General features: G+C 29.1%; 1 pseudogene across 1 annotated transcript; it reads left to right on the top strand.

The window, feature by feature from the left end:
* Positions 1-7,979: 7,979 nt before the first annotated feature.
* Positions 7,980-12,159, top strand: LOC120068203 (WAT1-related protein At2g39510-like; annotated as a pseudogene). Its single transcript, XR_016525318.1, has 7 exons — positions 7,980-8,163; positions 8,231-8,293; positions 9,055-9,171; positions 9,281-9,528; positions 10,251-10,396; positions 10,562-10,713; positions 11,850-12,159. The product of XR_016525318.1 is annotated as a WAT1-related protein At2g39510-like (transcript).
* The last annotated feature ends 765 nt before the right edge of the window (positions 12,160-12,924 follow it).

The following is a 12,924-nucleotide window of genomic DNA, read 5'->3' as shown; positions in this document are numbered from 1 at the left end:
TGAATTTGCCATAATCCAGATTTCATATCGAATTTTGAAAAGACTAAGATATTTTGTATTCGATTGATTAAGTCCTTGTTTGGTATGAAATAATGTATCCATTCTAAAACAAAATTTAAAGGTTCGTAATTGATTACAAGACAAGACACTAATTTCAATTCAAGTTTTGAAATTAAAATGGAACAAAATCGATTAATTTGGATTCGGTATTATGTAAAGTCGAACTGAACTGAATCAATTGACTCGATGTCCTCACATTGTTGGTTCGGCTCGATAGCATAGTTTTAACAAGTGATTTTTGGAAGAAGGAATTGGAGAAACCCGATTGGTTACTAATTAATGTTGTGGAGTTTAGTGCCAACTTAGTCTTGTTTTTTGGAAGAAGGATTTGCAGGAGCTAATTCGAGCTTCATTCCATCTTTCATCTAATTTTCTTATTTCTCTATTGTCATTCTCTTTTTAGTTTGTATTCAACTTTGTTGTAGTTAATGACCCATTTTATGGGCTAAGTACTCATAGGTGAGGATTATTTTTTATTTGGATGTGACTTAAAAAAGAGGTTGGGCCCTAACATGATTCATTTGACCTAAATCTATTTTGAATGACTAATACTGTTGTTTGCCTGATAAGCATTTATTTACTTCTTTTACTCAATTTTTGGAAGTATTAGAGTTTTGTTGTTGGTTGATATATTTGTTTAAGGTTGCTGGATTTTAATTCCTTGGTTAGTTTAGTGTTGTTACATAAGTTGTCACACAAGATACCAATCCCGCAATTTATTTCTTTCCTCATTTGAAAAATTTTATAGAGTTATTTTTTCTGGATTCTTTCATTTTCCAAGTTCTATAGGATTTGATCGAGGATATTTCCCTTTTTCCCTGTGCCTATTTATTTGCAAGTCTTTCACAAGTAGATGGAAAGATAACAACAAAAGAGAGTCTCATACACTGAAGGAACTTAGTTTCTACCATATATTGTCATATTTGATAAATTATTATGAAAATAAAATGAAAAACACGTTAGTATCTTAGAAAATTAATCATGAAATTAAACAATAATTTCGTACCAAGTGATAAATGCTCATGCTTTCGTGATCTATCACCTATTTGAAAATTTAAAGTGAATCTAACATAGATACATACAAAATCAAGCAAGATGTTGTGGTAAGATAATTGATAAGAATAATAAATTAATATTAGATAACATTGGCATGGATAAAGAGACACAGAGGTCAGTAATCCAGTTCGATACAATGTCACTTAGTTTGGGGTAGTTATGATCAATAAAAAGAAACTTCACTATATAAAAAGTTGAGCGATTGCCAACGAAGTATTCATATGATAAACTCCCACTTCAACGACTCATGCATCATAATCTCTCGATAAATGCGGTGAATTCAATCCAATAAAGAAAATCTATATGGAGACATGGTTGCACATCACAGTTTTATACCATTTATATAGCCCACATAATAGAAATCCAATCATGGCCATGGTAGTTTGACAATTAAATCTGATTCTTAGATCAAAAGGCTACGAAAGTACATTATAAGAATCGATCAATAATCTTATTTTAATTTTAAAAAAATAAATTGGAGAAAACGAGTGCGTTCTAAAAAAAATTAGAAGAATTAATTGAGTAGTTATTTTGTCTCTTCAAGAGACATTCTTTAATAGAAGTTTCGCTTTTTTATTTTTTTTATTCTTAAGAATGCGTTTCTGCATGTCTTTTCAATTATTTGTTTAAAAGAAATTTTTTTTAATAGTTTTATTTTTTGAAAAATAATTACATGGCTTTTTTCTTAAAAAAATAATTATCCAGATGCACTCGATGTTGCAATGTTCTTTAAATTATATTCAATTTTTTCCATTGTTGCAATCTTTTCAGAAAATCATAACGATTTTATGAGTGATACTATTTAAAAAATTTCTATCCATTTTTTTAAAATGTTGGTGCAATATTTTTAAAAGATCATGTTGATTCTTGTAATAGTAATATTTTTTAAAAAGTTGATTTCTAACTTTTATAAATGAAGAATGACGTTGTAATGTTCAACATTACCGACATTGAGATTGAAATTTAGTTTTAAAAAGTAATAATAAAAGAACTAGCAATATTCTTTTAAATTTATAAAATTGTGTTCATTTAAAATTATTTCTTTGAGTGAATGTCATTTGTATATTGTTTAAATGCATATATACTATTTTTATTCATTTGTATTTAAATGGTTACATTTGGTTTACAATTTAATTTAAGTTAATTATTTTAAATAACCATCCAAAAAAAATTTAGCTCAACTGACATCTGTATATGTATTGAGGATCAAAAATTTCGTGTTCAAATCTCCAACCTCCAATTTGTACTTAAAGAACATAACTTATATGTAAAACGAGAGTGATTGAAAACATAAAATACCTAGAAAGGAAATGAAATGAAAAATTTTAAGTGCGTTATTGAAGACTCAAAATGCTACTCAAAGTAGAAATGTGGGAGAGCAAAATGAGGAAGGGTGTGGAGCCAAGATGTGGGTTAATGGGTTTAATCGAGGCGCACGACAAGAAAAAAGTATTTTTCCTATTCTTCAAATAGTCGAAAAATAACTGAAAATACGTCTGGAGAGAGACGTTATACATTTTGTCAGGACAATAGTCGGAAAATCTCTATTCAAAAGACTTACTCTCAATGCCTGAAGCCATACCATCGGGAGTTAGCCATAACTCCCGACGTCGTATATACTGCATTGAGAGCAACTCTCTCCTGTAGTGGTCTTGCATTTGTATTCTTGACCTACGGATTCGCAAGACAACAACAAATTTACATGCTTTCTCTAATTTTTTGTGAAGTGCTTGTTTTCTCCAATTTTTTTTTTTGTTTTTAAATTAAATATGCAATATTGATCTATTTAATTCGTTTTTGAGCTAAAAATTAATTTTTTTACCATCTAAGTACTCAACCCATTTATTTCAGTTCATTACAATTTCAATTCTATTAACAAAAATATGGAACCTTTATTTTTTTTGTATCAAGCTAAATTAAGTCTATTTTTAAGTGTTAGGACTTTTTAATGCTACCGTTTTCAGACTAATAAATGTTTTAGGGGTTGAGGTTTATACTTTATATATTTATTTCGAGTTGTAGTTAGGATAATTAGGTCTTTGAGCGAGAATTAATTTATTACCATTTAACTTCTCAACTCATTTATTTTTATTTATCACAATTTAATTTCTATTAACAAAAATAAGGTAGATTTTTTGCATTAAGCTAATTAGTCTATTTTTAAGATTTAGGGTTTTTTTTGTGTTAGACTATTAAAATTAATAAATGTTTTAGGGGTTGACTTATTATTTTTATTTTTTTAAAGCTAATCCGGCTTTTTTTTTTCACACTTATTACATGTTTGATAAATTTAACTATAGACTCTTTAAATGAGCTATATATAAAAATATTTTTGGATAATTGATTTAAATAGTAAAAATTCTAAAATTATTTTCAAATATAACAAAATTTACTGTCTATTCGTAATAGACAACGATAGTCTTCTACCACTGACATCGATAGATGTTTATTGTGGTCCATCGTATAATGACATTTTGCTATTTAAGTTGGTTCATTTTTTTTTTTAATTTGAAATCAATCAAATATGGTTTTAGATTAGTTTGGATTTTTGGATTTTTTATGTTATGCTTATTGAAAATTAGGTGTTGTTATAAGATACTAACAAAATAACTCATTAAATATTATTAAAATCATAAATAACAGCAAAACCTACCTTCTTTCTACAACAACTTATTTGGCCGAATATTAATCTCTAATTTCGTTCTAATTTAGACTGTTTGCTGTCAAATTGTTTTAAAAATATATTAGTGATTATAAAAAGTAATAAAAAAGAATAAAATAAATAATAGAACAATCATTGTTTGGTAAAGAAACCTATGTTGTTTGTCGCGTTAGGTTGGATATCATGATGGTTATAGTGTAATATTAAGTGAATTATAATAGTTTGTGTTTTGGGTACACATAATTTATTTTTTTTATAATAAAACTAGCACAAGATAATAATTTGAAGAATCATTCTTTCCCTATAAATTTTTTTATATGTTATTTCCTACATAGTTCATTCACCAGTTCTGGAGCCCTTATTTGAACAATTACAGTCTATAAGTTTGAATAATTATCTAATTTTATTGATTTTTATTTTTTTTAAGAACTAAACTAAAAAAAGGGAAAAAAAAAAGAAAATTAGTATTAAAAAGAAAGGGAAATATACCTATTTGGTCCATAAGTTTTTGGAACTAGTTTCCATATGATCTCTATATTTTAAAATATTACACAAGTTGGCCTCAAAAGTATTTTTATATATAAGTTTGTGTGATTTTCTGTACTTAAAATGTTTCTATTGATATCAAATTACTATACAAAAAAAAAAAAGACTATTAAACACTAAAAGTTGGTCGCATGAGGGTGATTGTCGAAGGGAGTCGTTAGTGCTAGTCGAAAGAGGTGGCCATCGACGAAATTGGGGATTGGAAGTGGTCTTATTGGAATTGGCCATCGGAGTTGATTGCGTAGGTGGTTGCTGGGGGTGATTATCGGAGTTGGTCGTCAGAGGTGGTCATCATAGAAATTGAACGTTAGAGGTGGTATTTGCTTGAGTAAGCTACAAAAGTGATTGTTAGAGGTGGTTGTTGGAGTTGATCACATGGGTGGTTGTTGGAGGTGATTGTTAGAGTTGGTTGTCGGAGATAGTTGTCGAAGCTAGTTATTAGAAGTGATTGTTAAGTTATTTTTATTTTAATACTTTTGATAAAAACACTCATGTGCGACTATTTACTCTCAAAAGTTTTTTTACATACAAGTTTGTTTGATATCTTACATGATAAAAGTGACTTTATTAATGTTAAATTACTATAAAGAACGACTATAAATACTATGAACTAATAAAAAAAATCAAGAATTCAACATTTTGATGGAACTTATGTACTTTTGTGTCAACAAAGGTGTTTTTATCGACAATTTTATGTGTCAACTTAAATATTTACTTATGTTTTATATGTATTTTAAAATTAATAGTTATTTTAAAGCTTTAAATTAAGGTCTTATTGACTGTTTTATGTCACGAGCATCAACAAAACAAAAAACTCGAGTGTCAACAAAGCCCAAATTTGTAGTAGACATAATTTAAAATAATGGTTGTCGGAATTGGTGGAGTGGCCGTTGTCGGAGTTGGTCGTCAACAGTGGTGTGGTTGGATGTTACCAGAGTTGGCTGTAGGTGGTGATTGCCATAGTTGATTGTCAGAGGTGGTCATCGAAGTTAGCCGTCGGAGTTGGTTGTCAAAGGTGGTCGCCAAGAGTTGGCCATCGGAGATAGTCATTGGAGTTGGCCATCGTAGGTGGTCGCCAAAGTTGGTCGTCAGAGTTGAACAACGAGACATCGAAGGTGATGAAGGCTAAGTGCATTATTGGTGGACATGGTATAAAATGTCAGTGACATATAAAATTTGGCCTCCCAAATAATGAGTTGAGTTCATAACCCAACTCATCTCATCTTCTCACCCCAAACACTCAATACATCTTTTTGAGAGACACAACTTTATGTGAGCAAATTATGAAAGTCTTTTAACACCTTAATAAAAAAATGTTTCTTGAATTGACACATTTAATACATTCGTTTCATTCCATCAAAATTCAAAATTTAATAATTTTTTTTGGGTCAAATGGTAGGTTGAATGCAGAGATGCATTCCAATAAAAACAAACAAATGGGACTTTCACCTAAAATTTGAAACTAGTTTTTTACCCTTTTTCCTGAAAAACTTGCACAAAAAAAGAAGTTTAAAGAGTTACTATGACTATGTTTGGTAACTATTTTATTTTTTAAAATTAAATCTATAAATACTATTTTTACCTCTAAAATTTTCATTTGTTATCTACTTTACACGAATGATTTAAAAAATTAAGCCAAATTTTGAGAACTAAAAACGTAGCTTTCAAAAAGTTGTTTTATTTTTGGAATTTGGCTAAGAATTCGACCATTGTACTTGACAAAGATGCAAATCATGATAAGAAATATGGATGACATAAGTTTAATTTTCAAAAATAAAAATAAAAAATAAAATTCTTATCATATAAGATCTAAAGGCTCGTGTTTCTAAAATTTTGAAAACAAAAGTTAGAAATAAAACAACACCAATTAAATTTCTCATTTATTTTGTTGGGTTAAAATACTATTTGAGTAATACTTGGTGGGTGCACATATCTCTTTTCAACCCACTTCAATCACATCATAAAAAAGTTAAAAATATTTAAAATGAAGAAGAAATTGGATAGACTGCAAAAAAGAATAAAATTGTTGAACATAAAATGCTTCTTTAAACAAAGGTTTGCACACAAACTATGTGGGACAATTGGGTAAAATGGTAACTTATAATTTTTGTTAGGAACGCGACCAAAGTTCCACATTGGTTAGATAAGAGGAGGATCATGCGTATATAAGTGAGAATGACTATCTTCATTAGTATGAGGTCTTTTGGGTGAAACCAAAAGCAAAATCATGAGGGTTTGTGCCAAAGTGGACAATATCAACGTACTTTCATATATCTAATTTTAGTTCATATACTTTCCATAATTTTTGAAATTAGTTACATAATATCAATAATTTTCTTTTAAAAAAATAATATGTGAATATATTTTCCAAATTTATAGTGAAAATGCTCAAATACTATAAAGAATTTTTAAAAGGTCAACAATTACTAGCTCTTGAAATTAAATTTAAGATTCATTGAAAGTACAATGATTAAAATTAGATATTTAAAAATACTCCACTTTTCTTTTTTCTTTTTTTTGGGGGAAGAAAATTGAACTCCACTTAAAAAAGAGTAATACTTAAATGCAATTTAAACTACACCTAAGTATATGTTCCCTTCTTTTACACATAAAAAAAATAACTTTTCAATAATTTTTAAAAAAATAAATTCACATGTGATAGACTTTTGCTACACCCAAATTTTTCCCCTTAAAATATAGAGATGGACCAAAATGATATTAAAAACTAAAATAAACTTTTTTTTTTCCATTTTACTTTTACTTTTTGAAAATGTTTGATCACAAAATACCTTAGAAATGGAAAAGACAAAAATATCAAAACATGGGAACCAAAATATCAAAATTTCCTTTGTGTTCTGGCAACTTCTTGTCACAATTGTTCTCAACATAGGCATCTACTTCATCTCTTTTAACATTAGCCACCACTCAAATACTTGGACTAGACATGATTCTCAAGAACATTTTCACCTCTCAATATTTGCCCCTCAACGTCACATTTGAAACAAAATCTAATTTTAATAAATACACCTCGTCATGGTAGGAACTTTTTTCTTTATAAAATTTCTATTATTGACAATATTTTTTTATATCCATGAGTGTTTAAGTCATGATTAATCTCATAGGATAACCTATTTGATTCTATAATATTTGACTGTCAAAGAAACTCGTAGAATATTAAGCCACTATCATGCATTGAATTCATAACCTATTAGCCCTTTATCAAAATCATATCCCTTCTTTATCACTAGACTAATTCATGATGGTTATATTATCGACAAATTTTCATTTTGATTCATTTTCTTTTTTGATAATTTGTAGTGTGGAAATCAAACTTCCGACCTCGAAATTGATAATAGAAGCTTTATTGCACAGTTGAACTATGTTCAAGTTTAGACAATTATATTTCGATTTTATTATTTAATTGTGATAATTACATCTTAAGATAAATGCTTTATCTTGGGAGGATATAGATGATGTAAAAGAAAAAGAAAAACCTAAAAAACAAAAAGTTATTCCTAGATAATTTATCACATTATATAAATTAGCCCAAAAGATTAATTAGCATACAAATCCATTATAAAAGCATGTTGAAAGTTGTGCTATTATTTTGTTGTGAATCAATTATGTATTGACAAAGATATTGAGAGAGAGAGAGATGGGGAAGGCAGGTAAAATGTTTGAGAAGGCAAAGCCATATTTGGGAGCAATTGCATTAAGATTTGCATCAGCAGGAATGTCTATTATTTAAATGCTCCTTTAAACCAAGGAATGAACCAACTTGTTACCATTGTTTATCGTTACTTTATTGGTGCCACTCCTTTTGCTTTGGTCTTGGATAGGTATATATATGTGTGTGTTTTTGTTTTTTTTGGGTTATCATCTTTATTAACTCATTTTCCATGGCAGGAAAACAAGACCTAAGATGACTCTCTCCATCTTCGCCAAGATTCTTCTCCTCAGTTTACTTGAGTAAGAATGACTCTACCACCTTTTGTTAATATATATATATATATATATATATACATGCATTACTATAATAGTTACATAAATGTGTCTGTTCACGCTGGGATCTGGGCATGGCGGGGGAAGGTGTGGGCAGACACGTGCGAGGTGATGTTAGGTGGACATGACACGTGCTTAGGGGTGTTTGGTGGGTAGGTGCGCGAAGGGTTCAAGGTAGGAGGAGCGCATGTCATGCTCATCTAGCCCCACTCTACCCATAGTGAGTGATTGGTGGGCATCACGCACACGGGAGGGGCAAAGTGGGCATAGCACATGCAAGATGTCGATGGGCGGCCAGGTGAGAGGTTAGGTGGGTGGCCAGGTGAGAGACTAGGTAGGCATAGCATGTGTAAGGGGGCCAAGAGTGCAAGGTGGGCGGCCGAGTGAGAGGTTGGGTGGACATGGAGCGTGCAAGGATTCAAGGTGAGTAGTCGGGTGAGAAGTTGAGTGAGCATGACACATGTGAAAAGGGTACTAGGGATACGCATGCTGAAATTATTTCAACATACAAATAAGTATATATACGGGTGGGCATGGTCCGCTCACAAGGAGTAATAACAACATCGTCACTATGTCTGTTATGTAATTATTATAGTGAAATCATATACATTTTTTTACAATTTCATTTTTTATATACCTTTATATAAAATTGACAATTACATTGTTCGATCGCGTATGTTGTACTTCAATAAACAATTAGAAATTAACTTCAAATTTCTGTGTTACAGGCCAGTAATATCCCAAAGCTTGATTTACTCTGGTACTAAATACACAAGTGCAACTTTTGCAACAAGCATGTGCAATATTCCTCCTGCCTTTACATTTCTAATGGCTTGGATTTGCAGGTATATGTACATATATATTAATCATACACAAACTTATATAGCTCCAACAGAGCTAACTATTGATTTTAATTTCTGATTAATGATGCTAATTATTATGGTTTTATTGAAGAATGGAGAAGGTGAATATTAGAAGCTTAAGAAGCCAAGCAAAGATTATAGGGACTTTAGTTACAGTTGGAGGAGCAATGATGATGACTCTTATAAAAGGACCTTTATTGAGTTTGCCTTGGACCAAACAAAATAATTTTAATCCTCATTCTTTTTCCACTATTCCAAATAAGCAAGAACCTGTTAATGCTGCCATTGTTATCATCATTTCAAGTATTTGCTCCTCAGCCTTCACCATTCTTCTGGTATATCTCCTTTAATTTCCTAATCTTTCGCCTCGTTTGGTAATCATTTCAACCCCATTTAGTAATCATTTAATTTTTTATTTTTATTTTTGTTTTTAAAAATTAAATCTATTTCATCTATATTTTTTACAATGATTTGCATCTTTTTTTTAATACAATGGTTGAATTCATAGTCAAATTCCAAAAACAAAGACAACTTTTTGAAAGCTACTTTTTTAAGTTCTCAAAATCTGGCTTAGTTTTTAAGCCATTGGTGAAAAGTAGATATCAATTGAAGAAATTTGGAGGTAAAAATAATGTCATTAGGCTTCATTTTAAAAAAATAATAATAAAAAAGTAAAATGGTTACCAAATGGGGTCTTCATTTTTCGTTTTGGTTTTTAGTGGAAGTAGTGTTTATAGACTTAATTTTCAAAATAAAAACAAAAGATCAAATGTTTATCAAACGGAGTTTTAATAACCATAATTTGAACAGGTGTACTTGTAGTGGAACAGTGTGATTGCTACAAACTATTTCAAGGTCTCAATATTCGTATTCCACATTCTAATGGATATGTTTTTACTTCGAAAATAGTTTTGAAACACGTTCATAAAAGATTAAGAATAAAGATAGAGATTTATTTGAAACGAGAGGACAAAGTTGAGAGGTATTTCTTATAATTTAAGGTTTAATGAGAAGTACTTTAATTGTTTCATATATTGGTTCTTATAGACACATACAATAAGGTTATACCGCTGAGCTCACACTAACAACATTCATATGCTTGGCTGGAGCTGTTGAAAGTACTATTTTAGCCTTAGCATTTGAACGGAACAATCCATCAGCATGAGCTTAACATGCAGATTCCATACTCTTAGCTGCACTCTATGGTGTAAGTAATTTTTTTTTAATATAAAAAAACTCATTAATGAATATTATTTAAAACTAAATAATTGCCATTTTTTAGTGCAACAATCGCGGAGATGAGGATTGCACCTTAAATCTTCGTGTATTTGTAAACTCACTTTAACTAAATTTAAGGTTATGTCAATTACAGGGTATAATATCTTCTAGAATTACTTATTATCTCCAAGGAGCGGTGGTAAAGTTAAAAGGACCTGTGTATGTAACTACATTTAATCCTCTTAACATGGTCATAGTTGCTGTAGTTAGTTCATTCATATTTGTCGAGACACTATGCTTAGGAAGGTAACCTACCTCAATTTACATAATTTCTTTTTAACAATATGTGGGGTGTGAGATCGATCTCAAGTTGATAGTACCAAGTTCATGCTAGTTGAGATATACTCATGTCAACTCTTTACAGACGTATTTCTTCTACATATTTGGTATTTATGATATAATTATTATTTTTTAATACGTAAGAAAGTGGAGAATATTTGACATTTAAATCAAATGTAAATTAGCATAACCTCTTGATCTATACTTTTTTCATTAGCTCTATATTAATAAACATTAAGAATATTTTTTTCCAATAGAAATTAGAAGTTTCCTACTTAACCATTGTTGATGTTTTCAGTTTTAAATACCTTGATCTAATTCTTAAACATATTTTCTTCTTTGATCATTGTATTTTTTTTTTCATTCTTTTAGTGTTTAACATTCATAAATATAAATGCCTTCTTTCAAGCACTCCACCCATTTTTATCTGCCCATGCCTCCAAGGTTTGAACATGGATTCTAAGAAGGTAATATTCAACCTTTTGGTTTGTCGGTTTGAAATGACTTTTTAATTACTTAGGTCCTATTTGATAACTATTCATTTTTTGTTTTTTTTCTAAAAATTAAGTCATTTTGAAAAACTACAGTACTGTTTGGTAATTATTTTGTTTTTGGTTTTTTAAAATTAAGCATATTTCCTCCACATTTCTTACCATGATTTGCATTTTTCTTAAATACAATGGTTGAATTCTTAGTCAAATTTTAAAAATAAAAACAAGTTTTAAAAAAATACTTTTTTTTTAGTTTTCAAAATTTGACTTGGTTTTTCAAACAATTGGTAAAAAGTAGATAACAAATGAAGAAATTTGGAGGTGAAAGTAAGCTTACCTAACAAAAACTCAAAAACCGAATTGTTAACAAAATAGGACCTACTTTTTTTAATTTTCAAAATTTAACTTAGTTTTTGAAAACATTGATAAAAAGTAGATAACAACCAATAAATTTAAACATAGAACAAGTGTTTATAAACTTAATTTTTTACGAACTAAAAACAAAAAATCAAATGATTATATTGAAAAAAGTTACATACATCTTCCCTCAATGTTAGTAGACAAATAGCTCTCTACTAAGAAAAACACTAAAGAAATTTCATTACTTTTTAGGGTTATTGGAGCAGCTGTGATAATTATAGGCCTTTACTTAGTTTTGTGGGGAAAGAGCAAAGATAAAGTTCAATTCAAAGTGGGGAATAATAATGAAGAAGAATTGCCAACTTCACTTCAAAACTCAACAAACACAAACCAACAGCTGAAGCCTTTAGATCAACAATAACGCAAATGAGATATATATCCACTGCTAATTGATAAATTGGAATATAATGGTGTCTTTTTAAAGAAGAAACAATTGAAATTATATTGGAACTTTTCATTTTTAACTGTATAACAATATGAACAAGCCCACATGGTTCCACAAATCCAGTTGATCATTCTTTCTTTTTCAAGAGTATATTTATTAATTACCCTTGTTGAATTTAACTAATTTATGTCATTTTTCATAAGTGAAAAATTTTCATATATAGAAAAATGTCAAAGTATTTAAAAAATAACCAAAAAAAAAAATACTGAAATGTCTATCTATGATAGAAACGGATAGAAATCTATCATTGATAGAGGTTGATAGAAGTCTATCAGTGTTTATCAGTAAAAGAAACTAAGTCTAAAATGATTAAATTTTGCTATTTTGTGCAAATAATGTCCCTTATTTATTTATTTTTCTAAAATCCCTTTTAAATGTTTCATTTTTAAACTTTGGGTTTTAATTTATTGATTTTATGGTTTATATCCTATTCACGAGTCATATTAGTTTGATTTTAATGGTTCAATTGCCATTTCAATCAAATTGATCTTTTTTCATTTTAAAAGTGGTAGGACAAAATTGATAAAATAAATAAAGGGGTAGTTATAAATATAACAATCAAGATTAAAGTAATAGCAAAGTATAGCATAATCCAAAAAAATTTGCAGATATAACAAAATTTAGATCTAGCTCAATGATAGATTATATTATTGATAAAAGTGATTATAGAATCTATTTATGACAAGAGTCTATCGTTTTTAGATTTTATTATATATATTTAATTATTAGCCTAAATGGTTCTATTACCTATGAAATAAATAATCACAAAATTCTTTCTTCTTATTATTATTATTTATTTGTTTTGTTTCCTTCTCTCCTCTT

Source organism: Benincasa hispida, chromosome 12, assembly GCF_027475165.1.
Source record: "Benincasa hispida cultivar pf3 chromosome 12, pf3_genome.v1.1, whole genome shotgun sequence".
NCBI classification, from domain to species: domain Eukaryota; kingdom Viridiplantae; phylum Streptophyta; class Magnoliopsida; order Cucurbitales; family Cucurbitaceae; genus Benincasa; species Benincasa hispida.
The sequence above is the reverse complement of the archived record's forward strand: the minus strand, read 5'-3'. Positions and strand labels throughout refer to the sequence as shown.